The sequence below is a fragment of the Scleropages formosus genome, chromosome 7 (assembly GCF_900964775.1).
Source record: "Scleropages formosus chromosome 7, fSclFor1.1, whole genome shotgun sequence".
Classification (NCBI taxonomy): Eukaryota; Metazoa; Chordata; class Actinopteri; order Osteoglossiformes; family Osteoglossidae; genus Scleropages; species Scleropages formosus.
In genome coordinates, this window is record NC_041812.1 from 16,088,839 (window position 1) to 16,115,099 (window position 26,261).

Sequence of the window (26,261 nt, forward strand, 5' to 3'; positions counted from 1 at the left end):
CAGTTCCACACCTTTTTTCATTGCAACTGCCTTATTTGGTCACTCATACTTGGATTGGGACAAAGATCAGTAGCAGTTACTGTGGTTTACAAAGCTGAAATAAATGCACATAAGTGCATTTAAAACCTCAGGACAAATACTACTGCCATCATCATAATCTGCTTCTTAATTACTTCTAAAACACCTGCATAACCAATGAAAGATCAAATAGGCCATAATATGCATAATTTCTAAAAGGTCAATTCCAGAAAGAACTGGGAAATATTTAAAATGTGTAACATCACAACTTTAACACAGTTGCACATTTGTCAGATTTACACACACAGCTGCATGTGCATTCTGGCACGCACGCATGCGCACGCACACACACACACACCTTGGACAGGTTTTTCAGCTCAGCTGATTTCTGTCATTCTGCCTCCATAACTGATTCCTTTCATCACTCTGCAGTAAGACTAAAAATGACTGCAGCTAAACCCATGGATTCACCATCACCTCTGCATCACATCTGTTGCGTGCTGACGAACCTGAAAGCCCAGTCAACAGAGCATGGCTGGCGGCCTCGGCGAGCCCCTCCTGTACAGCAAGTCACAGTGTGTTCAAGAGTATGTTAGGGTGGCATGGTGGTGCAGCGGGTACAATGGGTGCCTCATAGTGCCCGGACTGTGCAATCGCCCCTAGGTTCAATCCTCGCTTGATGTGGGGAGTTTACACATTCACTCTGTGTTCATGCTGGTTTCCTCCCACAGTCCAAAGATGTTTTGCAAGAGAAGGGGTCACTCTAAAAAGCCCTAAGTGCATTTTACTCTGCTCAGTTGTTTGGATGGGTTAACACTTCTAAGCAGCTAAGTGTAGTGTATCTAGAATCGGAGAAAGGCATCAGCAAAAAAAAAAAAAAAAAAAAAAAAAAAAAAACCACCATTAATGTTCTGTTCATGGCGTGTGAAGTAGTGTTTTTCAACAACTGTCCTTCCTTTTTGTCCATGTCATTAATCAATGCTATTCCAAAATACAGCACTGCTTCACACTTCATGGCCATCATAGTTCACCTTCCAATTTACATTTATTTTATTTACTTAGCAGATGCTTTTCTCCAAAGTGACTTACAACGGTAGTGTTGCCAGCCAACATACCTTATTCACCAAGGTGACTTACACTGCTAGATACACTACGATCACTCATCCAATCATCACTAGAACACACTCTCTCTGTGTCACTCACACACTATGGGAGAACCTGAAGAGCATGTCTTTGGACTGTGGGAGGAAACCAGAGCACCTGGAGGAAACCCACACAGACACGGGGAGAACATGCAAACTCCACACGGACTGAGCGGGGATCAAACCCACGTTCTTTCGTACCGCTCAGGCACTGTGAGACAGCAGCGCTACTTGCTGTGCCACCGTGCCACCCAGTTTACCCTACAATCTCACTGTACTGAATGCAGTTACATCCCATGGCAAACATACAATCAGAGCCCAGGCAGATATATGCATACGACAGGTAAAAATTACATGCTAAATAGTACACATTGATGCGCTGTCCAAAAATATCTAAGTACCAAGATTAAAATGTCAACAGTGCAGTGGCTATCTCACCCAAACTGACCTACAGCGAGTGCTACCGTCAAGAGAGTTCCAGTCATGTCCAGCAGGACTGCCTAATCTTTCAGTGGGTTAGAGCACTGCCAGAGGTAATTCACATAAGCCTCTTCCACACACAGACCTGAACTCTGTGAATGGGGGTCTGAGATAATCCAGAGCGTAGCCAGGCTCCGTCTGGCTCACTTTTCTCTTTTATCCGGCAATACATGTGTAAGATTGGAGGGTTTAGTACATGAACATGGGCACGCCTTTATTCAGCTGTCTCCACAAGTCCAGAGATTTTTCTTAGCAATACTATAACATTAAAAGGAAGCAAGATGGGTATTAACCCAACACAGTATCATACCAGTATTTGATAAGGAAACAAGATGGTGAAAACGTGCAACCAACAAATTACACATTGCTAGGACATCCATCGACAGTTTCCAGCACCTGTGACTTTGTGAAACTCATTTTATTGCAACCGGCAACTAAGCTCAATGAAAACTTTTGCAATTCACCCATATGGGGAAAGCACCACCTTAAAGTAAAGTCTAGACTTTAAAGCTTGGTTCACAAATCCGATAAGGATGAACTCCACAAAGACATTCATGACCTCAGTTTAGATTAGAGTCCATCACAAGGGCTGCAGTGAGCAATAAGAACAGACCAAAAAAAAAAAAAAAATACCCTTCCCCAGAGGACCACTAGAAAATACCTGACAGGTCATCTGTCACTCATTACAACAGAGAAACAGAAAAGTGAGATGTTATTAACAGAAACAATGACAAGAACATTTGAGATATTTAAAAGGCATTACAGAGAGCAATCGTGCCTCCCTGATCCTTGTAGATACTTGTGGATCAGTACGGTGGACTGCACACAGCAGAATCAGCAGGATATTTGTTCTTTGGCCAGGCTGCCAAGTCTAGAGGCTTGTGGGTGTAGAGCCTGCCTTGACAGGTACTTTACCTTGACTGAAACCTTACTTTGTTTTCATGACCGATCAATGGGGAAATCCAACAACCCATCGAACTTACCACTAGCATGTAAAGTATCCAGTGCCAGAGAAACGTGGACAATGACATATTTGTCATTTCAGAACGTCACAGTGCATGTGCCAAATACATTTGCTCTGCACTTTCTTTAAAAACTAGGTACTGTTAGAGATAAGGTAGATGAAGTAAAAGGATGATTAGGTGCCTCTAATAATATCCACTGATCTTATCCTCTTGTCTTAATCCTTCGCAATCCTGCACTCGCACGTGTGAGGAAGGAGTAAATTTGAACCCTGGCCCACTGAGCACGTGCAGAAAGACCTGCTGAGCTCCACATTACACATGAGGACACCCCCAACTTGCGATCCTAAAAAGAGGCATTTAAGAAAACGAGACAGTGCAGGTTGCCCTAGCCCTGTATGCTGGTATTTGCTCACCTACAGTGATCAAATCAAGCTCCAATTCTCTTTGTGCAGAGTTTGCCTTTTTACATTGTGTTCACATGGGTTTTCCTTTGAATGTTCCAGTTTTAGAGGCACACTGATGATTCTGAGCAAGTGTCCTGTGTTGCACTGGTGTAATACCCAGTGTGTACCTCCGCTTATACCCTGTGCTTCAAATTACTGGCTTCAAGTCCCTTTAACTGAAATTCATGGGTTGACCAAGTACAGACCTGCAGCTTAAAATGAGCTCCAACAAATGTTATATTATACTGGAGTCCATGGTGTCCTTCATCTTGACTGCTTCAATCTATAATTCATTAATTTACTGTATTTAATTGTTTGTCCAGCGCTGTGGCTACCCAGAGCCTATCCCAGGAGCACAATGTGTAGAGTAGTGTATACTCTGGGAGGGAAGCTAGTTTATCACAGCTCAATCAAACACACACACACACACACACTCTAGATACTTGTTGATACTCATATTACCTGGTTTTTCCACAATTTTGCCCACCCCAAATCTGTAACAATTCCCTTTTTATGATTAATAAATCATAAGAACATAGCATAACATGTATGAATTTGCATGTTTTTAATATCTGTGGCCATATTTAAGTTTGTAAGCAAAACAGGAAGAGGCACTAAAGAAAAGGAAATTACTTAATTTTCATTACATGTCGTAAAAACAAAAGTTGTAACTTCTAAACACCTAAGGTGCATATCCTTCCTCAGCATATGGTTTTCTCATGACTACATATAACAACATACATTTTTAGCTCAGTTAAGGCAAACAGTTATCATGCCTCGGTCCCCAGTCCATGCAACCCCCCAGACCCCCCCAACTCACCCCAAGCGTAGTGGATGCCTGACATCTGTGCAGCTGTACTTGAGAAAAATCACATGCACAGTTAAAGTAATCCATCTATTGAAATACCACATTGCAACATTAAAAAAATCAACTAATAAGGTGATGCACATAAAGGTGGTAAAAGATTTGATCTTGCACTGTCTGATGGAAATTATTACAGAGGCAATGCTAGAAAATGTCACATTGTGTTCACCGCCTTTCTGAAAATTTGTGAGCTACAAAGATATTAAGAGAACAGATTAACAGTTGATCGAGTGGATTAAACTAGGTTATTGCGAGTGAGAGGTGTTACGCTTCGTGTCGATAAAAGAAAAAGTGACATGCAGCTCTCTCAACAGCCATACTGTGGCTTGGGACCCAGACGAGAACTGGGTGACTGTCAACAGTGTGCAATGAAGGATTCTATTCCATCTAACACTGGACAAGAAAAGCAGGGACTTCTGTCTGGGATTTGCAGCTATGAAACAAAAGCAGTGATATTCATCTTTTCATTTGCACTAACCTTGCCCTCACAATCCCACCCCCCCCCCCCCCCCATATACCACAGAAGGTGCCGATTGAGCTTATCGCTAAGGACACCTTACTTTTATTTTTCTTGCTTGAATATAAAACTCAGAGAACACTCTAAAACCCTGCAATGTGTGGATGTCAGAATTCACACCAACATTCGAGACTGGAGGTTCTGCCTGCTACAAGGCCATTCAGTACTGACTTAGTAAGTTTCATGGTGGGACCTAACACTCTTACCCTGTGTGAGAAATATTACCCACCCTCAGCACAAGCTCCAGCATAAGACCCCAGTCCACTGAGATATAGCAGGCATACGCAAACAGCTTAAGACAGCGGTATTGCTGCTCCTCTGCAACATCTCCCTGCTGTGTGAAAGAGCAATATAAAGCCGTCTGCTCCAAGAAAAATGTCTCAAGTGGGCCATCGCCACCAGCATCCATGGACAATCAGCAACAGGCCAAGCAAAAGAACACAATCTGAACACAAACCCAAGAGCGTCAAAGTTGCAGCATGAACACAATGTGATGCTTAAGTAGGAATATGGGAGTCCATATGCCAACACCTTTACTCTGTTTAGTGCAAATCCTTGCGAAAATTAATGCTCATGTAGAACTGAAATAAAATATTTGTAACCTTATTTTGGCTTTTTTTTGAACCAGACATGAAAAATTTGATTCGTGTTTGCATGAGAAAATTCCACATAATGGAGGGATATTGTCTGACAATCGGTGGTTAGATGTCATAGCACTGCCCACTTGGCAGACCCTGTTTCATAAAAACTGTGTCAAAAATATCAGATTCTCCTATGAAAGATGGAGAATTTTAAAGACAACATAAAGAACACCGCACACTGACTTTGTGAGGTTTTCCAGGTATCGACAGGAAGTGAGTGTGTAGCATTGAGCATATCTCTAACTTCAAATGTGCCTTTCTGGAGAAAAAGGTGACCCTATGGAGTAGTTAGTTCACACAAGTATCTGATTAGGACTCTTAACAACACAAAAAACATTGGCACGGTGTTGAGAAGGAGAAAACTTCACCTGCCAACATGCTAGGAAAAAGACAGAAATTCTCTACCCAAGAGCGTTAAAATATTTTTCTGGGTGAAAAATAAAAATGTATGACTCTGATAATTCTACAGTGAGTACATTACACATTTAAAATATGAAAAATCTCAGGGACGTAAGATAAAAACATGATTCATTCACAGCAGTGTCAAGTTAACACCTGTCAATTTAACAGGTATTTTCTCTCAGTCTCACTACATAGATGTGAAAGATGATACTTTGCTAACCTACTACTCTTTTGCTGAGTGCAGCTGTATTATTACAGCAACAATTGTTGAAACACACAGGTGACTAAAATGTGACCTTTGGAATTTTACACTTCAACCTCAGTAATATATATCTTTCTATAGAAAATTAAATTATGGCAGATTTTCCAGTGGCTGAATTACTTATGACTGAAACAGTGATATACCTCCCAACAGGAAACTACTTTTCAAAGAATTCATCTGCATCACTGTACAACAAAATGCAATCCTGAAACAATGAAGTCAAGAAATTACTTTAAACAACAAATAAAAGGTAAAAATATTAATTTTAAAACTTTTACCACAAACAGTATTGAACCAGGGTAGAGTCTGCTTTGTACTGAAAGTCTCAGAAAAACATATGACTCAGCAGTAAACTCCTCCCACAATAGAACACATGAACGAGATCTGTCAGGGCAAGGTGGTATTTGCTTTGTGCTGGAATCTAAAAGCTTTACATGCTGGGGCAGTTGGCCAGCCCTGTTCTTTTTAATCCTTTTCAGCGTCTGCTCTTTCAACTTCCATGTGCCAGCAAGTTCTGCCTATCACCAGCCACACTCCATGGATCTCCATGGTAACCAAACAAAAACAGCTCAGGGACCTCTTGATCATGGTCAATGTGGCCACGTGTTCATATCGAAGATTTCAGACTGGAGAGCCTGTCTTACTAGGAAGTCCACATGGCAACGAAAAGACAGCTGAGGAAGGGACAAAAGGTTTGGCAAGAAGCTGAGGAAAGTCTTGTGTGTTGCTCTCTCATTTAATGATGACACATTGAACTAGCTGGACGTAGACATGGAGTGGTACATGAGCAACGGCAAAGTCAATCACATTCATATATTCACACACTGCATCAACAGTGAAACATATGGAAGGCACCTGTAGGATTCAAATTTCTTGGAAGAACAAAACAAAACTAAGGTGAAACGGCCTCAGGTAAGCAGCCAACGCCCAGCTTTGGTGGCAGTAAGACCTGTCTGTTATAAATTCAAAAAAAATGTATGCGCTACATCACTATCATTCAGCAATTCCCATGGAAGATTGCCAGGTTTGTTTCAGCCAAAAAGTGCTCCTTTGGACTCAGCTGACAGATGGGTGGACAGGGGTGAGTGACCGTGTGCACAAGGAGGGGCGGTGGTGGGAAGGGAAGAGGTCAGAGTAACACCTGAAGTTTAACTCGCATTTGGTTTAACAGCCCTGATGAAGCTCTCATTGGGAGAATGGCAATAATCACTGCGGACACTGCCCACAAGCTATCTTGAACCTATGACCATCTAATGATTCATAAAAACAAACAAACCTGAGAACAACATTGACTTCAATGATTTCCTTACACAGGCAAACGGAACTTCTTATCTGCGCTAAAGCACTCACAGTTTTCTTCATTCATCTGTTCCTCAGTATAGACACAGATAACAGCTTATGGAAAAGCTGAGAAGTTCCATAGTCTCTAAAAAGCACAAGGTATGTGAATGAGAAAACACTGGGTCAACAAACAATCACTGCACAGAACTAAACAGGTGTCTCCTCCAAAAAGTGCCTTGACGCCAGCACTAAAACTTCAGCTGATCTGACTGGTTTTACCTACAACTTGGATCACATTTCAACAGTAAAGTACTTTACTTCAATACAGTACACAATAACACCTATTAAGGTACGAAACTGCTTCCAGAAAACAATACTCAAAACACAATGGATGATGATGTTATGGTACATAGTTAACTACTCTTAGATATTTGGCAACAAAACGTAGAGTACTGGGCGCACGGTGGTACAGTGGGTTTGGCCGGGTCCTGCTTTCTTTCTGGTGCCTTGTGATGGACTGGCATCCTGTCCTGGGTGTGTCCCCTCCCCCTCCAGCCTTGCGCCATATGTTGGCGGGTTAGGCTCTGGCTCGTCATGACCCTGCTCGGGACAAGCGGTTTCAGACAGTGTGTGTGTGTGTGTGTGTGTGTGTGTGTGAGAGTATTTCAATGCTATGGTTAACCTGTAAGTATGTTGATGAATTAAGTGTTTTAATTTCTCCCACTTGAAAATCTGACAAATGATTTGCATGACAAGTCTACAGAATTCTGGAATTTCTGGACAATATATTACAATACATCATTTCTGTGATATATTGTAACCTTTTGACGCTTAACCTTCTATCTTTGCATGTGGAAATATGCCCAATTTCTCGGATAGAAAAATTGGTTTTGTAGAGTCACAGATATTTGTTTTTTGCTGTCTGTCAGGATTATTAAATACATAACTGTCAACAAACACTCCAAATTAAAAACTGACAATTTTCAAAAGGTTTTACATGGGAAAAATCCATTAGTCACATAAATAAAAAGTAGTAAAAAGATGTCGAGATAATTCAGGACTGTCAAAATAGTGACTAAAACTATTGACAAGTTCGTATTTGTTCAAAGTATCTAGTCTTGGGTTGGGCTAGTAAAAATGGTGATTGTCGGTTTACAGTTAAGAAATTACTGACTGTAAATAGGGGCGTGGAAGGAAGTGTATTGCTATAAGAGTATCTGACCCACCATCTAACCCTGGAAACATAAAGTAAGAACTTTCAACCCCTCCTCAATCAAGGTCCAATCTATTATTCTCTGCCTACAGACTTATAGGCTTAAAGGGGTGCGGGAGGTGAGGAAAATCTAAGATACTTGTAAAATAGCACAGTTCTTACATAACATGAGAGTTCCTACTTCCAAAGCAGACTTTTAAAAAAAAAAAAAAACTTGTGGCAACAAATAAGAGGTGCTGAAGAACAACCTCACCCTCAAAGAACATCTCAACACTCCAGAAACTCCCTGAAGTTGTCTTTCTTTTCTGATATCCAATGGGGCTCATGCAGGCCAAGTCTGGCACACTTTGTTCATTTATATATAGTGATTTTACCAAGTGAACCTTTCTTAAACATGCAGTAGCAAGGCCTCCTCCAACAAAACTTGAACCTGCAAGCATGGCAATTTTCTTAAGGCATCTTTCAACATGTTTCTTGTAAACCGAAGGCTGACAGCATGCTGTTGAGTTAACTTGGCATTTTTCCCTTTGCCACCAGTCTGCAGACTTACACTGAGAAAGCCAATGGAGCAGCTCCTCAGCATGGGCTGAAGAAGCCAAGAGGGAGACCTTTCTCTCAATCCTAGAGTTTTCCCTTCAGTTCGTTTATATCTTTCGCCAATTAAGAGCATGTGTGATCTCTTAGCTTTCAGCTGTAAACAGCAGTGGTGTTCATGTATTAGAGCAAACCTTAATCATGCACTTGATGCTCTTCCTGATTTCAAGGGCTTACAGACCCTTGAGTGACACTGACAAAAACTTCCATGGGAAGGAAAGGGAAAGAAGAGAGAATCCCTTAAGAAATCTTATCTCACTGGCACACAGCCTGATTTTGTTTCAGTGCTGCTTTCCTTTGCCAGTCTCCCATCTTTAGAGTAACCATAGAGTGTTGTGGACCTGCTGTAATCCCCTCAGGACTCTCTTTAAGCTTGAGAAAGAATTAGCTAATGGCTAACAGGACTGACTGAACTATGTGATGGCATCACATGGAACCACCATGTGCAGTGATAATGCAGTTTAATTTGGGTCTTGGTTGTTGAACTGGGTTTTCAGGTTCATTTAGAAAATCGAATGCAGAAACCCAAATATTTTACAATTAAAAAAAAAAAAAATAAAGAAAAAACATGAGGTTTTGTAAAGAAAAAATACATCATGCAGTTAAAATACTATGCTTCCTGTACATAAACAGAAATACAATCTCAGCCAGCCAGCCTGACGGTCCGAACGGTCAACAGTAATTAATGGGGCATTACAATGGTTTGGAACAGAAAAAGAACAACCCAGAAAAGGAATTCTGGAGCACATAACCTGATTGTCAGCACAAACTCTTGCTGATCTATGGATCAGAGTCTGGAAAAAGAAACACCATTTGTAGGAGGTTCAAAGGTCAAAAGCTGTGCTCCAAAATTTATACTACTCTATACTTCAAACAGAAGGACAGCCCAAAGACACCAGCACACAACTGACATATTTCACAAAGACAACAAGTGATGCATAGAGATTTCACACTGTGGTTTCCAGTGTGCTGTGTGATTAAGGGCAGAGTTCAGTGAAAGATATGGTACATACTCACTAACCCCTTGTAAGTGTTTAAGAAAGTATAAGTCACACCAAGTGAAGCAGCTGAGCAATTTACAACATACCCAATCTTCTCTAGTGTAACAGCCTGTAAGTGACAGAACAGAAGCAAAACACATCTCACATCCCTAGAGAACTTCATTACGTGTTTCTTATGCTAAATGAAGTGGCCTACATTTTCAGTAGGACAGGAACAGAGTGGAAGTAAAAGCAAGATTACGAATAGAACAACTGATCTTAAGTAATTAAATTTAATTATTGTACAAGCAGTTGATTCTCCAACAGAATCACTACTGTGGACACATCTGTCACAGAAAGAAGACAATGAAACATTTTGTTCAATTCAAGAGACACCATAGTACATGCATTTTGTTTCAGTTCCCTTTAAAACAAAGTGCACTTCACCAATGGTTTAACTACTCCACCCATATTACAAAAGTTATGGTTTCCACATACTTGAATCTAGTATTTTGTTTAAGGATTTATCTTCAGGCAAGATGAAAAGGCCAACTGTGTTATAAAAATGGCATATTTAATATAGATTCAAACCATTTACCCTGTGTATTTCTAATTAACAGAAATATTTAGTTATGATATACAAAGTAGGTGTTAAACGCTAATTAAAAATAACATTAAAAAGTACAAAATATACCCACTACAAAAGAAACGTGTATTAATTACCTTCCATTCCAAGGAAATGAGATTAAAACAACATGTGGGCTCCATTCATATACCATTAGAAGTGATAAAATGATCTGATTAAATTTAATGCTGTCAATACAGAGAGCAGTGGATATGGGGCAGGTTTTTTCCACAGCACTGTGCATTTTAGATGCATTTATGCGGGTATGTCATTCCTTCTCATACAGTAAAATGGTATTAAGAATGAATACATCTAAATCTCCTTGGAATTATGCACAACTCCTGTGACTGCAGAAAACTGTGTGAGGCACCAATAGCACCTTCATCACTAGAACCTCCTCAGGATCATTTTAGTGAAAAGACCCAGCAAGTCCCTTAAAATCTGCTGCAAGGAAACAAAATGCAGAGAACTAACACAACAGGAAACCACCCAGAAGAGCAACACACTTACCGCCTGCATTCAGAATCATGAGCAAATTTACAAAACAAGCTCATCCTCACAGAGCACTAAAAATCCCCATTAAAGCTACTGAGAATTTATTTCACTTGAAAAATACATAACTGGTAAACGCTACAGGTTACATAGTGCATTCCTTAGTACGAGTCTCATTTCTTACAAGCTACCGCAGGTCTCTTACTGAAAAAGTTTCACACACATCTCCATGAGAGCTCCATGGTGAGTGTCTGGGCAAACACTCATATACACCACTCCAAACCTGATCACACAAACTATGGTGAGGACATTAACATCCATATTAAATGTACTAAACAAAGGAATATGCCTTCATATGCCAAGTTCAGCTAAAAAGCTAAATACTATATACCCAGTTCAATGCAGTCATCTTAAACCTAACCATACCTCAAGATGAACACTTCACGCACATTTGTATCGCATATAAAGTGAAGGTTTTTAAGATAATCTTACCCAAACCAGACTGCAGAGTCCTCTTACAGCCTTCCTTGAGTTTCCCTTTACTGCTACATTCAACCTGAAAAGACAGAGAAGAGGTTTCCTGTCACGTGTTTCCCAGGTGGCCTGCGTGCCAGGCCCCACCACACCGACTACGCGAAGCTATATATCTCCATGTGCTGGCAATGGTGACACTTCAGACAAAGACCATGTCATCACAAAGGGAGGATTGAGGCCACAGGATAGAGTGGGGCAAGGAAAAAGCGCCTCTGCAACATGCACTTCCTCTCTGAAACAGAAAACTTGTTGCTTGCTAGAAAGAACAGGCGTGGAAAATGCATACGGCGGGACTTTCAGGCCAGCTGATTCTCCTGCTAGCCCATCAGATTTAATCAGGATTAAGAACAAATATTTCTGAAGGAAAGCTAACAGAACCACCGATGAACAACATTTTAACAATAAAACGACCCATATATTTACCACTAGATTTACCACTGGGAGCAAGGAAATGAATGCATTCGTAAAGTACTTCAGTATAAAATGCCTCTTGCAAATATGTGTTGCGTGGGATGGTTTGCTGTTGGTTTCATCAGCAACCTTATGAATGTGCTCTAACTGTCTTCAGAACATAGCGCTAAAAAGAACAAACTGGGACAGGTGGTAGTGTAGAGCTACCTCCTTTGGCTCCAAAGGCCACAGGTTCGATCCCCACCTCTAGCTGTAGTACTCTTAAGAAAGGTACTGACCCTAAATTGTTCCACTAAAATTCCCCTGGTGTATAAATTAGGTAAATAACTGTCATGTTAACATTATAAGTTGCTTTGGAGCAAAGCATCAGCTAAATTAATAAATGTAAACTCTATTACAATCTTAGGCATGAACGATATGACTCTACATACAGAAGCTACACTGATACTGCAGCTATAGGTAATGCTAGCTAGAGATACCAGCAAGTACTGACCCCAAACCACATATAATTTAAAGGCAAACAGACATAATGCATTTGAGTAAGTACAACGAAAAATATTTAATATATGAAGACTTACAACAAGAATGATGCTAGATACACGTTACTTCATTATGGGCCACACAGGTCTGAACAACGGGGACGTTAGAGGCAATAACACTGGAAAACAAGGAAACAGCTAGCAACTTTGAGATGTAATTCACGATAATGCTGAAAAAACGAACACAAAAGCCAAAGTGAACTTCTGAAAAAGTGGAGCAAAAACTAAATTGTCTATTTGGAGGTTTACCTTTGCTTCACCTTTACTTCAGGCTTCCTGGGCAAAACAAGCCAGCCTTGTTCCTTCCGACATACTCCAAACATCCGCCAGGGAAGTGCACTCAGACGTCCTGTGCCTTTGTTTTAACAAAATGCGGAGCTCCTTGGCAGCGCGGCCACAATGCAGTCTCAATTCCATCAAAGGAAGTTGCAAGGCGAGCACAATTTGTGGCTGAATGAGACAAGCAGGGTAACGGGAAACAACTCGCAAGACAGCGAATGTCATTAAACGTGGAATGCTCAAAGCAGCGCGCAAACTTGTAACTAAACAAACCACCTGCTTCGTATAAACACATAAAACAGCACAAAGGGGATTCTCACAAGCTTCACAGCTTCAAGTACATCCTCTAGTTCCAAATCATCTATGCTAAGCAACCAACAGTAGAATCTAGGCCTAAAGTGGGATAAACCCAAAACAAATGTCTCACTTCTTTGTATTTAGGTCTGTGAGCAAGCTATCCCTCAGTCTAAGCTAGCTACTGAAGAATTATTAACGAAGGGATTTATTTATGCTGGTTAGAAACACAAGCGATCTGTTAACATTTATCCAAGGACTGAATTCTTTACCTGCACAACCTGTGCTAAGAAAGGGGGGCACGTCCCCCATAGGTGTTCAAAGTAGCATAGCTGTGCACAACTCCGGTAAATATTACTGGTAATATTATTCTGGTCCACCTCAAAACCTGACAAGCTGTCACACCACCACCTTTCGGGGGCATTTGTTTCCAGATGTTTGAAGCTGTAGCGAGTGATTTCAAGACTTCTTCGGTCCTCACATAATGAGGTCCCACACAAAACTGTGAAATTTTCCATAAAATAAGCCAATCAACCAACCAACGTCAACAACAGCTTATTTTTTAATACAATGGCATTTCTGCCTGTCATGTGCTCTTGTTACCTGCATACGTGTTCTTCATGAAATCTTGACATAGCTGACTACAAGCACTCATGCATGCAATCAATTCCACATTGGCGATTCCCTTCGCTTTATTATGTTTAGGGCAAGATAACATTGGACAAGAACTTCCCAACACACCGACAATCTCAAACCATCACAAACCACTGAATAATGTCAATCTAATACAAGTGATACATCATATACAATAATCTTATCTCCTGTTGACCAAATTCATTGTTACACTGCAATGAATTTGAGCAGCCAAAGCATTGCTCCAACAGGACAAACTGTAGAGTCAGTGGCACCAAAATCATTAAAGACCACAAACTACCACACCAGAGTCATACGTCTGAAAGCAGGGAGGAGCGAGCACAGAGCGCTATAGTTAGACCTTTTCTCATATCTTCCTTCCAATCTTTCAAAACAAAGACCAGTTTTACATCTTTGCACGTCAAACAACATTTCGGAAGAAATATGACACATTTCAATGTGATGTTTGCCAACCAATAAAAATGCAGCAAACTGGCAGAACAAAACAAAGTAAACCATCAGTGCAAGAGTTGGCCATGTCAAAATACGGACAACATAATAATAAGTTAAAAGCAACTGTTTGGTCATGCCAGGTCATGTCAAGTTGCAACTATAAGAAACATTATTTTGTTTCTTAAAATATTTCACAGAAGGAAAAATAATAATAAAGATGATGATGATGACAGATGGGCCATTGAGAGTAGGCAAACTCATACTGTAGCAACAGAGCCTTAATGAGGACTACAGAACCTGAAGGTTGGTGTTAGAGCTACTGCCTTTGGACCCAAAGCTTGCTGGTTCGATCCTTAATAATTGTAGGTAGACTAACATTGTAAGTTGCTTTGGAGAAAAGTGTCATTTAAATGAATACATGTAAGAATTAAATAGGTTAGTACTGCCTCAATGTAATTATACAATAATTTCTGCTCTTTACTGTAGACTTAATATGCAACAATACTGTATTACATGAACAAATAAATTTCTTTACTTAAGACAGAGCTCAAATTTTATATGGAAACATACAAAGAGCAAGACCTTGTAAAAGATGAATATTTCTTTCCCAAGATTCAGTCCACTATTATAAATACCACTTGTCATTAATCAGTCAGATTTGCATTTGTAAGGTCTGCGATATCCAGTCCAGGCTGGCGACATTTCTTCCAGTAAAATGAACTCAGACAACATTTGAAAGTTGTGCCAAATGGTTGTGTGAAATAGACTGTGACATGTAGTGCATTGTGGGAACAGGGTACCCACACTCTCAGATGAAGCCTTGCAATTTGTGGTCTGGTTTGCATACTGACTTGTGTTTGTAAACACTTTTTCACCATTGTGGTTTCGCTGTCTAATTATTCATATATTTATTTATTAGAGGCTATTTTTCTCAATAGCAGCTCAAAGAAAAAAATTAAAGAATGTGTGCTAAGGTAAAGAAGAAAAAGCATATGTTAGTGACTCATAGTTGGGAAAAATTTTGGAAGCGCTAAAGCCTATAGAGCATGGAGAAAGATATTTCTCTTGTGTTAAGTCTGGCTAAAACCACAAAGTAAACTATTCATTCTGTACATCAAATAAAAGCTAGTGTTGAAAATGTCACCCTCTCCATCAGTCTCCTCTCCCACATAATCTCCTTCATCCTCCTCAAGCCAGTCCTTGCACACTATAAGTTTACTTTATAAAATCGTAGTTTTCCTTTGTTTATAATGTTATTGTAAAAACTTTTCCCTTTATATTAGGCATGTTATAGGGTGACTTTGACATGGATTTAGAATAGGGTTATAAGGAACTGTAATTAATAGTGGAATAAGTAATTTCACTGTCCACTTGTTTGAAATTCAGAGGATTTTCAGAAACTAATAGAACCATTTAATGAAGATTAACGTATTTTAATGCACACTTGCAAGAGTTATAAGAAACTCGACTCCCTAAGTAATATGTATCTATAATCTTTATTCAAGCAGCAACATCATGAGTGTGTAATTGGGGGGAGTAACCTGATGACCTAACACCAAGTTTTAAATAATGTCTCTCACAGAAGTATAGATACAGGGAAAATATAATTGGTGGATGAAAATATTAACATAAATTTTGAGTTATAGAATGTGGACAAGAGTCAATACAGTAGACATAAGAAGGGCAACCATGAAAATGAACTCAGAATTGTCTGCCAGTTGCTCTAGGCTTCAAAATCTTTTTTAATCCCTGTTTTAGGATTCCAGCAGAAATAATCAATAAGACAATCTGTCACAATTCCTGTAAAAAGAACTTTCAGAGATTACATCATTTTTCCTATGAGGTTTCTTATTATAAGATTTTCTTAGGAGATTCATGCTAGTCCTGCAAAATCATAGGATTATTTTAGGATTTATTACTTTAAACTTTTTGAAAACTTCTCTGGATTCTATACTAATCCGTATAATTCTAGTAGGGTTTGTCTCCTATCTGTTTCACAGTTGGAAAAGGCTTCAAGTAGTATTATAGAGATACTAACTGCAAACAATAAGAACTGTAAAAAATAGAAACAAAAGCAAATACCTCATTTCAGTATAAAATCATATTAGAAAAATACTATTCAAATACACAAATATTGTAAGTTTCGAAGAATCATCCTATGCCTTCATACTCCTGATGTAGTCTGATATGAATTAAAAACAATTGGTTAATGCTTTTTCAACCTTTGACTAGCAGTTGTGAATATTAACTTTATGAATTTAATGATGTAAAGTCTTATTTCGAGGTCTGGTTTTCACCTAAAAGCTATAAAAAAAAGTTTGAACATTCACTGGGTATAAAGATCATTGTTATTTTTTCACACTAGTTTTTAACGATTTAAATATGTTGTAGAAACACTGTTCAACACCTTGAGAAGAACTCTATTAATTGAATTATCAGATAGGTACCAGAGATATAATTATAGTAGCTCATGCTCTGCACACCCTTAACAATGGTTACCTACTGTATACAACCTTTACTGTCACTGTATGGTAAGTACATTACATTGCTGGGTACCTCCTCACTGTTGGCTGCAAACAGGTTGCGCACACACTGATTAATTATTAGCCAAGAAGTTCAGAGTTTCCAGCTACTTAGGGTCATACATCTAGGCTAAATATTTCACTGAAACTAACAATCACTCTGACTAGCTCATGAAACTACAACAACTTCTATAGCCTTGTTTTCAGGTAGAAATGATGGACAATTCTGCAATAACTTACTGCTGCCATTATTATTCCCTTGTCTCTGGGTGCATCTTAGTTGGATGTACACCACCTCCATCTTTCCTTCTTTTAGTTCTTCAGTTATAATTAGAGGAATTCAGAATGTTTTACAATTTGTTACTGAACTTCTTACAAGATTTCGCAGAAGATAGGATGTGATCCAGGCTGAGATGGATTCTGTATGTTTTGGGCACATTCTGAAGACAGGAAAGCATTCTGTACACTTTGACAGGAGCCAAGAGGGTACAACCGAATTAAGTGAAATCCACTGAGCCATACTAAAGGATTCAGATTTTTTCTTATTTGATCTGATATTCTGATACTTAGTGGTCCTGTAGGATTTTCAAAGATCTGACATGATCAGTTGGAATCAAACACAAGACAATTAAGCCATACTCCTGTAGTACTATGAGTGCAATTGGGCTTTTATTGGTGACTGAATAAGATTAAGGAATTTTTTAAAGTTTTAATAGAATTGTAAAGGAAAACTGAAAATTCCACACCGCTAGTAATTGCTAAAAATAATGCATGAATAAGTTTCATAACCTTCACAAGGATATGAAGTAAATCCAAAACATCTGCATGACTAGCCTATATTATGATGAAAATATGAAAGTTATAATACACCCTATAATAAATATATGAAACAATACTGTAGTTAAATTACACAGTCCAACAACCTAAAAGCTATATCGGTCCATGAGAAATTTAAGAAAGAAAACTTTAGATGTTTTTTAATATATAGATATATACCTATTTATACAGAGTGACAGTAAGGACAACTGTGGCACCTGTGTCCAAATTGACAAATGAAAAATTAACAATGACACACACAAAAAACACACACACACACATTACACACACATATAAGCTTAATTATCTCCATTTGTGCCGCACATTTACATCATTTCGACCTGATAAATTAAAAGTGTTCTCTATGTTAAGTGCTCTCTATGTTCCCTTCACAAATGATGATGCAAAAAAATGAGCTGCCGGGACTCTGATTGATGCTCATGATGACACGATTTTATTAGGGACACCCTGCCCGAGTGGAGCTGCATATAACCTTTCTGTTACAAAAAGGACTAAAAACTATTTGCATATGTAACTCAAACGTAACTTCGCACCGCAGGTGCACGCACACAAGTTTTGCAGTGACATAATTAAACTGTGTCTATTTCCAAAACACGTCTTTTGTGAGCCCGCGTGGGAAAAAAGTCCCGCTTTCGCCTTCTCCGACGAGAAGGGAATCGCGTCTCGAAAGACCACAGAAAGACTTTCTCACTTCCTCCAAGGCAGCGCATTCGCTTCTTGGCTCACGCACGCGCACGTGAGCAAGTGTGGTCGCCGTTAACCGTGTTTAATGGAGAGCGGCGTGCGTGTGGCTGCGCAGCTCCTTACCTCTCAGCACAGCGCGCGACCCCTTTCACCACGCATAGCGCTGCGCTGTACTGCACTGCACTGCACTCCGTCTTCCTGCTGCTTCGCAAGGACGAGTCAACTTTTTCACACGCAAAGCCAGCTCCCTATTGTCTGGATCTCGATCACAGCGATCAGCCCGGACAATTTCTTGACGGGCGCATTAATTCCGCGCAACGTTATTTCTCGGTAACTACTGACACACGCGCGAGGAAAAGTGTCCGCTTGACACACTCCACAAAACTCGAGATCTCGATACGGCGCTGCACGGCTCAGTGGGCGGGGCTTACACGCCAAAGCATCCAGCTGACGTGTCTATTACCCCTGTCATTGGACCAGAGGCCTGTCACTCAAACGCATGTTAATCTTTGATAAGTCTACACGGTGCTGCGCATTTGCACGCGCATTGAACGCAGCTAGTGCGACCGGTCTGCAAACGTGTGTACATGTATGACATTATACTTTCTAACTTTGAATCGTCAATCGCCTGTTTTAAACTGACAAGCTGATCTATGTATAGGAAAAAATAGAGGGGACTTTGAAGTGCATAGGCTACTTCAACTTCAATTTAGCTGTTTTTATTTAGTGCAAGAGGGGGTGCGATGGTGCGGTGGGTTGGACCGGGTCCTGCTCTCCGGTGGGTCTGGGGTTCAAGTCCCGCTTGGGGTGCCTTGCGACGGACTGTCGTCCCGTCCTGGGTGTGTCCCCTCCCCCTCCAGCCTTACGCCCTGTGTTGCCGGATAGGCTTCGGTTCCCCGCGACCCCGTATGGGACAAGCGGTTTCAGGTGATGTGTGTGTATTTAGTACAATAAAAGATATCAGGAGGAGTACAACATACATAAAATAAAGATTTTACAAACCAACAATCTTCACGTGGGTGATCTACTGTATGCTATTTTTTGACAGCTTTCTACTACTCCCTTTACTTCCATGAGTATTACACAAAGAAACTTACCGTTAAATGAAACTGTATAAAATGGGTAAATCTTTGTAAGCAGCTCAACATCAAGTCGTTTGAAGAAGGAGGCAAGCTAAATTTATTATTATTATTATTATTATTATTGTTGTGTTGCCGGGAAGGCTCTGGTTCCCCGTGACCCCGTATGGGACAAACGGTTCTGACAATGTGTGTGTCTGTGTATTATTGTACTATAGTAGGCTACTAAGGGATTTTGCGCGTACTGAGGACATCTAGTGGTGGAAAAATGCATTGTCTACCCAAAAGCTCTAATGATTGTAACACACACACACATTTTATGAACCGCTTGTCCCATACGAGGTCGCAGAGAACTGGAGCATAACCCGGCAACTCAGGGCGCAAGGCCAGAGGGGGAGGGGACACACCCAGGACGGGACGCCAGTCCGTCACAAGGCACCCCAAGCGGGACTCGAGCCCCAGACCCACCGGAGAGCAGGACCCGGTCCAACCCACCGCGCCACCGCGCCACCACGCCCCCCCCCCCCCCCTTGATTGTAATACATTGTGCTTTAAATTGTCGTGCAATACTGGCTTTTTGGAGTACAAGAGTGGGAAACCCAAAAACTTGAATAATACATTCGTGTTGCACTTAACACACAGAAGCAAAAGGTTAATAGTCAAAGTAACCTATATTAACCCATACTATGTCCCAGGTCCTCAACCAGCTGTCTGGTATAGAGTCTAGACTGTCTCTCTGTGTGATGTAAATAATCTTGATTAGAACTATTAATACACAACTATCAAAGCCATCATTCAAGCTAAGCCCATTTTCTTGTCACTGTTCCACTTCCCCTCTGCTCACACAACCTTGAAGTACATGTGGCTGTGGCTAAAATAATTAAAGATGGATCAAATTCTTTATGAATATGCTGAAAATATAATAAAGGTATTGTTCAAAGGAAGCTCATGTACAGTACCGTGTATAGACAGGTCAAGTGGGAAGTAATCAATAGTAGTAACTTTGTAGGAATACTGGCCCTTTCTCTTTAGTGCCTGAACAAGAGACTTTTTTTTACTCTTTTTTTCCCATTTAGTGCCCTAAAAACACATTGCAAGAGTTACAAGAACAAGCCAAACCCAAGAAAAATAAGCTCAAATCAATTAGGACTTTTTCTGAGAAATTAGCAGAGGTGAAATACTCTTCTGTTCCTGCATCTCTCCAAGACCAGCAGGAGAATTATTACATTTTACTCGCAGAGAAGGAAATCAGTTGTAGCCTAATGCCCACACTAAATGGACTTATTGATCTCTTTTTCTTAAGCTGGTGCGTGGATATGAATCTCGGGAGAGCATTACAGGTGAAGCAAGTTTTAAGGACTGCACAGTTTGCCTGGGAGCTCTGGCTTACACTATGCAGACTGCTCTGTGACCATAAACCATAAAGGATCTTGGAAATCAGGCACTTCCATGTCAAAACTATCTTCCATAGGGTTTGGGTAAGGATTTCTGCACTGTGCCTTGGTGCCATTTAAAACGTAAAATTGGTATATTGTCATTACATTTAACTTTTAAAAGGGACCCTCTTACATTTGGAAATTCAGATATCAAAAACTGGAATGTAAAGAAAATCACAAGTTTATTTTTCTTCTGTCCCTATTGAGCTGAAACTAACCATCCTTCAAACCGTCTTTTAAACAAGCACTATATATCCATTGCACAATAGTTAGAGTGCCATGGTCTGTAGACTAGATACCTATAGTAGAACCACAGTACAGATAGAGGACTGATTGATTTCCAACTTCTTCAGCCTTGAGTCAGTAGTTTGTTGAACATTTACATTTAGCTGATGCTTTTCTCCAAAGCAACTTGCAATGATTTACACATTTATACAGCTGGGTAATTTTACTTGAGCAATGGAGAGTAAGTACTGTACTCAATAGCCCTACAGCTGGAGGTTGGAATCAAACCTGCAACCGCTGAGTCCAAAGATAGGAGTTCTAACCACTCCATTACCAGTTGCCCCAAGGAGAGGTAAAGTGCAGGTAAATGTTTTAAAGTAACATGCATGCGCTTTCAAGTGGCAGAAATGCAAATAACGGTGACACAAAGGACTGTATGAGTGTATGTTGTCAACAGCACTGGCAGTGTGGTGAATGAAGGATTTGGAGCTGTGGAACCGGTTATATGAAATTGGAAACCAACGTGTGGGGGTCGATAAATGAGGGTAATATTTTTAAAAGCAGTGAAGGTAAATATTGCTGATCCAGCAGCCTATTTAAGGTGAAAGACCCATTAAAAATAAAGATTTCTCAGTATGATCAGGAAACCCAATTCATTTAAGTTCTATACAGCACCTGTCCCACAAAGTGATTAAGACGGGATGAAATATGTCAGTCGCCACGTATACAACATGACACGCAGCGAAACATTTTTGCAACTCAGTTAAGAAGAACTTACCAATGTATTCTCACTCTGCTGTGGTGGAGGAGAATGTCTGTCTTTGTGAACCTTGGAGCTTTTTCATCTGGAACTTTTTTGTAAATTTAATTCACAACTACATTTATTTATTGAGCGAACACTTCTCCAAAGCAACTGGAGAAATTTAGGGTAAGTCCCTTGCTCAGAGGTACTACAGATTTAGTACCCCTGAGCAAGGGACTTACCCTAAATTTACCCTGGTTTACCCTGCGATTTAAACCTGCAACCTTTGGGTCCAATGGCAACACTGCTAACGGCTATACTATCACCTTCTCTGCTAGACATTTTTTTAAGAAAAGTTAAATACTGTTTCACTCTCAAGGAACATAATTGTAACTAGGAATTGAATAAAAGTAGAACTTGGCAAAAGCAGTGTGATGTTGATGTCTGGTGTAGCCTGTTTATCTCAATATTTATATCCACATTATACCACATCACACACCACGTCTAGTTTCCCACGTGACTTATTGTTACGGCTGAGAGAGGCACAAAAGCTAGGAGAAAGTAGAGAGCTAATGAGTAAGTGGGTGAAACATCCGGCTGCTGCCCCTTCAAGTGGCAGTAATAGTACAAACAGAAACTTTAGTGAACCTACTGAAGTAAAGTCTCAAACATCAGCAGTTTCAGGACCAGTACGTTTGCATGGCTTTACACGAGCAAGTTGTACGGGCCAACGCATGTTAGCAGGGAGGCACAGCTGATCGCTTCCATGTGTCGCAAAGAGTCTTGATAAATTAACATATTTTGTTTTGCACTACGCTCACGGGTTAGACTACTGGAGGGGACAATCAAGTGATACAGCTTTTTCACGTGCAATGATCTGAACTGGAAATCTTTTGTTCGTGTACGTACTGATGGTGCAGCAGCGAAGACGAGAAGAGTGGATGGGGAGCATGGCTTTGTAAAGACCATAAACCGCAGCCTGAATTGGACACACTACATTATTCCCCGGGAGATATTGAACAGCCTGATTATAGCCAAACTGCCCCCAGAACTGTTGAAACTTTGAAAGACAAATAGGCTTCTATGACAAACAAGCAAATTTAGTGGGCATGACCCTTTCGGATGAGCTCGCAGGGTGACCTTAGAATCACTGGAAGGATTTTGTTCTTCAAAGGGCCGCAGAACACCTTGATTACCCCAGGAGGAGCTCAAGACAGTTTACAAATGTGCAAAATCTGTCTATGAAGTTCCTAGACAAATGAAATTTTGACAGTTTTTCTGTTCTTTTCAGAATATTGTTATACTGTTATCCGGTTGCAGTCTGTCTCTTGATGAAACTCGCACACACATTGAGTGAAACTGCTTGTCCCCAGTGGGGTCGTGGCAAACCGGAGCCTAACCCAGCAACATGGGGCACAAGGCTGGAGGGGGAGGGGACACACCCGGGATAGGACACCAGTCCATCACAAGGCACCCCAAGTGGGACTTGAACCCCAGACCCATCAGAGAGTAGGACCCAGTCAAACCTGCTGTTCCACCGCACCCCCTTGATGAAGCTCATTATTCTAAAAACTCTTTAGGAAAGTAATGCCTTTTGAGTCTAGACCTGAATGCATTCACAGGAAACAGAGGTTATCAGGGAAACTCCTGGACTAGTTTCTAAAAATGTGATAAACTCCAGTGTAAAATGCTATTAATGAATGCAAGGCCCCATTAAATATATACTCACCACAGACAGTGAGAATGCTAGCAATGCACTGTGATTTTTGCCAAAAGCAACAGGCTGAAGCAAGAGGAGAAAAAATGCAAAATACCACAGACTTTAAAGTCAAATCAAATTTGGCTTTGAAATAAGCCTTCAAATATGCCAACTAAAATTCCACAAATACAAAGCAAAAACAGACCGGCTGGACAAATATTTCATTGCCTGCTTTCTGAGTCTGCTCTTGTGTTGTGTCACAATTTGTTATTCAGTCCCAAAGTTCATTTTAGAACCTGAGTGTGACAGTCTGCAAATATTGTATTTCGTACTCTTGTGATACCTCAGCTATAAATTGCCAGAGAAACAGGTCATGTAGTTGTTAAGGACACGGGCTTCTACTCTGAAAGCTTTAAGATCAGTTTTCTTAATTTCCAAAATGCTGTAAATTGCTTTGGATAAGAGTGTCAGCTAAGCAACAAATTAATAATAACGTTATTTCATTTTATTTAGCTTGTGAAACTGTGTGAGGTGACTTACAATGTTTGATAAAAAGCTTGAAATGTTTTACCCATTTATACAGGGTATTCTTCCTGGTGTAAACTAGGTTGAGTACCTTGAATAAGGATAATACAGCAGGAGTTCAATTCAGACTTCATAACAACTCTTCAGACCTTCTCACTTCGTACCCAATGTCCTATTACACTGTTTGCCCAGTAAGACAGTTTTCTAATATTTTGAAGAGTTAATTTGCCCTGGGCAATCAGATATGAATAGTGAGTGAGTGATAAGATGCCATTTCATTTCATACATCCATTGTCAATAACCACTTGCCCAGTGAAGGATACTGGACGTCCAGAGTCTATCCTGTAATCTTTGGACATGAAGTATGGTGAATGGTATCACTGGGTATCCCAGGCACCAGGGACCCATTAAGATCCAGAGGTGTATGTCTGTGAGTTAGAACTCCACTTCCTACGCATGATGAGCGTAGAGGGAGGATCATTACAATCATATTTCATGTGTCCATGGAAGCACTGATTATTGAGATGAGAAAGTGAAGGGGCCTTTCAGGATGTCTTTTAGCAGACACTTTTCTCCGAAGCGACGTACATCTTGTTAAAATACAATTTGTGCATTACATTAGGAGGAAGAGACGGAGCTGCAGATGTGTTATTCTTAAGTATAAACATTTACGTTACATTGCAGGAGTGGCTCTGTAGAGGACTGATCTGAGCATGATCATGAACATTTATACCTTACATGAACTTAAGACATCATGGGCGAAGTGAGTCTGGAAGAGGTGAGCTTGCAGACCCTTTTTAAATGTGGACAAAGATTCAGCAGCTCTGAGTGAGAGGGGGAGGTTGTTCCACCACAACGGATCCAGAACCGAGAACCTCCGTGCAACATATTGTGTTATGTGGCAGCCTCACACTAGATGGCATTCTCCTCACGCAGTGCTCTTTCCAGGGTACTGCAATTACTTAGCATATTGGTTGTAAACTAAAATACACAAACACGTTTCAACCAGAAGCGAGAACACAAAATTCCTAACAAAACAGTCAAAAATACAGAAGCTCGCAAGAGCCCGTGTTCAACTGCCATGTCATGTCAATAAACAAATGAGAATATATCACTACACACTCTTAGTGGTGTCTCTCAGCAGGTCATGCCTCAGTCAATATTGCTAAATAACCACTCATTTTGTCTTTTGCTACATGCAGGGCTGGGCATATTCAATGATCCATCATCTCCTTCAACCCACCTAGACCATCTGATAAAAGATCATATTTCACATGGTGTACTATTCAGGACAGGGTTGTAGGGGCTCAGGGTGCATTTTCTATAATGCCACTGGTGCCATGTGTTACTAAACACCACATAAATAAACATTGCATGTTTGCTGACATAAGGACAGCATCCTGTCCAACAGGTCTGTTGGAAGAAGTAGCTGAAACACCCAGGCTATGGTTAAAACCCAACGCAAGTCCATGGAAAAGAGGTTTTTCTCCGCCCCTGCTGCAGAATATTCTTCATTTATTACAATGGCATGCTGATATTGTGATTTTGAAATAAGTGCATGGTTTAAATTAAAATATGAAAAAAAAAAAGTTTTAATTGTTAGTCATTCTGTAGACCATCTGGTTTTTGTCCAACTGCCTACATTAATGTGTGTTTTTGCACCAAAGAGAGTGAAGAGTGTGGGGGGCACAGGTGAAAGGTGAGCAGCAGCAGCAACAAGAGAAAGCTTGTTATTGCTGATTCATATGGAAGGTGGCCAGTAAGTAGGCAGCCTGGCCCAATGCTTCCCCCCACTCCCTCTGAGACTCAGCAGAGTGAGAGAAGCCTCCCACCAGCTTTTGGCCATGCAGCCCTCACCCCTGCTGCATCGAGAAACTCCACCCCCATCTCGACTCCCCTGTCTCTCTCGCTCTCCGTTGGCCACCCTCCTACCCTCTGCACCAAAGAGTCTCCCACCAGGAGTCTTCATCACCGGGACAACAGGACCGGGCTGCAACAGACAATGATGCAGGTAAACTAAAATCCCCCTTCTTTCCTGCAACGCAGAGAGTAGGGGCAGAATCTTATTCTGAGAAGACAATATTGATCTTTAGTGTATGCCTGCAAAAGACTTATTTAAAGTTGTCATTTTTTTTACTTTTAAAATGATTAATTTTTACCCAAGGGACAGTGTGCTTTCTGCACACTGATCTGTGTAATGAAGTTTATGGATTCACCAGTGTTATATATATTGTTTAATAGTCTACTGCATTAATATTCATGGTATCATTTAAACAAACAATTTTTCACTTCTTCATAAATTCTGTTTTAATTTACTGTAAAAGCACATCAGTTTTTTCAGTCATGTATGCTTGTGGGGGGCGCGGTGGCGCAGTGGGTTGAACCACAGTCCTGCTCTCGGGTGGGCCTGGGGTTCGAGTCCCGCTTGGGGTGCCTTGCGACGGACTGG

At 40.5% G+C, this 26,261-nt stretch overlaps 2 protein-coding genes across 7 annotated transcripts in view; one reads left to right on the forward strand and one right to left on the reverse strand.

The window, feature by feature from the left end:
- LOC108926604 (A-kinase anchor protein 13-like) overlaps positions 1-18,488 on the reverse strand; it is an 85,739-nt gene extending 67,251 nt beyond the window's left edge. For all 6 annotated transcript variants that reach the window (XM_018739377.2, XM_018739379.2, XM_018739378.2 and 3 more), the window contains exons 1-2: positions 18,230-18,488; positions 11,413-11,476 (exon numbers count right to left, since the gene is read on the reverse strand). The gene's annotated coding sequence lies outside the window, so the exon portion shown is untranslated. The remainder of the gene's footprint in view (positions 1-11,412; positions 11,477-18,229) is intronic.
- A 7,265-nt stretch (positions 18,489-25,753) lies between these two features.
- Positions 25,754-26,261, forward strand: part of LOC108926631 (synaptic vesicle glycoprotein 2B-like) — a 37,441-nt gene continuing 36,933 nt past the window's right edge. The window contains exon 1 of the mRNA XM_018739450.2: positions 25,754-25,823. The gene's annotated coding sequence lies outside the window, so the exon portion shown is untranslated. The remainder of the gene's footprint in view (positions 25,824-26,261) is intronic.